Genomic DNA, 3,703 nt, shown 5'->3' on the forward strand with positions numbered 1-3,703 from the left:
AACAAGGGAGGAGCAACTATGAGCATCTTGATTAGCTATTTTATTCTATGTTTATATGCTTTCTATTTCATGCTTAATATCTCTCTTGATATGCCTGTTTAGGATAATCTTTTGTTGCTAACACTAATGTTTGTTTCTTGTGATCTTGTGTGTGTTGCCATCAAACAGAATTTCTAATCCTTTTTGCAGAGCATCAAATTCAATTCAACAAATTTGAATTGACAGAGATTTTGTTTTAATTAAAAAATTCAATAACATACAGTAACAAATAAATTTGATCTTGTTTTAGAGTTTAGATTTAGTCTGCAAATGGGTTCTGATTATTGGGTCTCTGGAGAGCAGATCCAGTCCAATCCGTGTAAAATGTTAGCTGGGTTTTTAATGGTTTAGAAATTTGATTGTGAGGAGCAGTGCATTTTGTGGATTCTTCTTGTTTTGGAAGATGATATTGAAGTTAAAAAAAAGTATCTTAACGAGGTTCTAGGAGCCACTGATCTCACAAAAGTGACACAGATTTGGTGTTGGGGATAAATTTTAAAGGTCTTTTAGCATTGTGATGTTGCGTTGTGTAGGTAAGCAAGCATCCTCTTTATATTTCTGCATTGCCCTTGAAATAAGATATAGATACATAGTCATAGATACAATATAATATAGATATAGATTTGTATTTGTGATGAGGGAGACTAGCAGGAGGGTTCTACCCTCGACAAGGGGTGCCTCGAATGGGAGATCCTTTGGGATGCCTAGGGCCAAGCAGTTAAACAAGACCTGCAACAATTTCAAAATCCCAATCCTATGTGGGTTTGTGACTATACTTGTCTTGAGAGGTACCATTGGGGTAGGTAATTTTGGTGGTGGGGATGCAGACGAAGTTAGTGAGAGTGTGGCAAAGTAAAATGCCAGGGTGTTGGAAGAAATTCGGCACAAACCTGATGATGAAGAGGATCAAATGGGATTGAAGATTGATCCCAATTCAACATTTGTTTATAGTCTAGGGCCCAAGATTAGTGACTGGGATCAGAAAAGAGAAACTTGGTTAAAGGAAAATCCCCAATTTCCTAGTTCTATCAATGGAAGGCCTAGGATTTTGCTTGTCACTGGCTCTCCACCTCGTCCATGTGATAACCCAGTTGGGGATCACTATCTGTTGAAGTCAATCAAGAACAAGATAGATTATTGTAGGCTCCATGGCATTGAGATCATCTACAACATGGCCCATTTGGACAAGGAGATGGCTAGTTACTGGGCTAGGTTGCCTCTGATCCGAAGGCTTTTGTCTCATCCCAAAGTTGAATAGATATGGTGGATGGATAGTGATGCTATGTTCGTCGATATAGTTTTTGAGCTTCCCTTGGAAAAGTACAAGGATTATAATTTAATCCTTCATGGTTGGGACAAAGAAATTTATGGTAGAAAGTCATGGATTGGATTGAATACGGGTAGTTTCCTTCTCCAAAATTGTCAATGGTCTTTAGATATGTTGGATGCATGGGCACCAATGGGTCCAAAGGGTCAGATCAAAGATGAAGCGGGTAGGGTACTCACTGCTTTTTTTGAGGGTAGGCTGACATTTGAAGCAGACGACCAATTTGCTCTAATATATATGCTTATAACTTAAAAGAAACTCTGGAACGATAAAGTTTTTCTAGAGAACTCTTATTATCTTCATGGCTTTTGGGTGGGTGTGGTGGACAAGTATGAAGAAATGGTGCGAAATTACCATCTAGGATTTGGAGATGACAGGTGGCCTTTTGTGACTCATTTTGTGGGGTGCAAGCCTTGTGGTAGCTATGCAAATTACCCTCTTGAATTTTGTTTGAAGAGTATGGAGAGGGCATTCAATTTTGTAGACAACAAAATACTACAGATTTATGGTTTTCGGCACCAGAAGTTGGGTTCAACTAAAGTCAAGCGAACTACTAATGAGATGACATTGCCTCTTGAAATCAAACATGAGTTCAAAATTTAACATCCTTCATTCACTAGACAAAAGAGCCTTTGATCTATCTAAATATGCATTCATGAATATCTCCACAAAATGTAGATGTATTACTTCTTTGGAGTTTTTTTTTGGTTTTTTCAAACATTGTAAGGAAAGAGTGTGGTGGTGTTCTGATTAATTAAAAAAATAGGTTTTCAGGACTTGAAACCTTTAACATAGGAGATTAAAATAAGACACCAAAAAGTCCAGTGCTTAAGAACTGCATACAAAAAGATTGGCAAAAAAAACAGCAAACCAAAAGGACAACTAAACAAACAACAACAAAGAAACAAAGAAGGTGCTACATAGTTATTTTCTTCAACAGGTCCTCCACCTTTTTCACCAGCTCGTCGTAAGATGCCCTGACAGCTTTAAGGTCTTCTAGGTCCTTGTTAGGTTTCTTTTCCTTCTTTTTTCCTCTGGTACAGGTTCTGGGACCTTGAACTTCCCCTGTTCCTTCAGTATCCAGGTCAATATCTAGGATTTTCTTTTCTTTATCCAGTTTGCTGATGAGAGTGTTGGTGTTGTTAGCTGAAATCTTCAGGATTCTTAGGCTCTGTTCAACAATGCTCTTTAGACACTCCTCAATTTTTTCGACTTTGCTAACAGTATCCAAGATAGTTTGGTCATTAGCGTCAGCAAGATTTTTCCTTTCCAGCAAATCCTTCTTTATTTTTTCAAACCTGGGTTTGAAGGCATATCTTATGTTTTCATCTTTAGCAATGGTACTTTTCAGGTCCTCTATATAATTAGCCATGGTCTTCCCTTCCCCAGTATTGATGGTTTCCAAAATCAGGATTCTATTGCAGAGATTTTTGTTTTCGTCCACAACTTTCTTGTAACCATTAATAAGCCACTCCATTATATCCATGAAACCTTGCATACCCTCAGGGGGAGGGTTAGCTTTTCCAAGGGTTGCCTATTCCTTTTTAGGGGTGTCCTAGGTAGTAGTTGTGTCTTCACCCTTGAGAGCCTCTTCCATGGTCTCCTTCTCCAGATTTTGATCAACTTCCAAGATCCTTACCTGCTTGTGGACTTCTGGTTCCTTAACAATCTCCTCCTTCTTCTTGTGCTTTTTCCTGGTCCAAGTGTGAGCTTTTGTCTTCTTCTTCAGCAACCCTAGGGGGTTCTCCTCCTCAAAGTCGTCCGATACCTCCTCCTTCGAAGAAATGCTAATCTAGGATCTACCTTTAGGCTTTTTGCCCTTAGAGGAAGAAGGTCTAGTTTCGATGTGTTTCCTCTTCTTCACACTTTCATAATCCGAAACATCCATGCTATCCTCAATATCACTCGAAGGGTCACTGTCAGACTCTTCTTCCCCTGAGAAGGCAGGGTTAGACCCCTCATCTTTAGAATCCACAGAGGGAAATTTGGTTGGTCTTGAGATGGTCATAAATAAGAACCATTAGGCCTTGATGCATGGCAGTATCTCCTAAAGGGTTCTCTTTGTAGGCCTTAATAGTAGCATTCATTGATTAGAGCAGAAAATAATTTATTATAATTTATTCTTTGTTTTTTCCCTACTTCAAGCAAATATGTTGGTCTCCAGTGCTAGATTTTTAATTTAAGGAAGACTTAAAATGGCGTGTTATTCAAAAATCACTTTAACTGATTTTTAGGAGAATTTTGTATTTCTTTGCAAATCCTTTATAGATTCAGTTCGGTAATCTTTTACTAAAAAAACAAACAAATAAATTTCATCTTCAATAAAATTTATTTCTC

General features: G+C 38.1%; 1 pseudogene; it reads left to right on the forward strand.

Moving 5' to 3' along the window:
- Nucleotides 1–673: 673 nt before the first annotated feature.
- Nucleotides 674–2,002, forward strand: LOC131032346 (probable xyloglucan 6-xylosyltransferase 5; annotated as a pseudogene).
- The last annotated feature ends 1,701 nt before the right edge of the window (nucleotides 2,003–3,703 follow it).

This window comes from Cryptomeria japonica, chromosome 1 (genome assembly GCF_030272615.1).
Source record: "Cryptomeria japonica chromosome 1, Sugi_1.0, whole genome shotgun sequence".
NCBI lineage: Eukaryota > Viridiplantae > Streptophyta > Pinopsida > Cupressales > Cupressaceae > Cryptomeria > Cryptomeria japonica.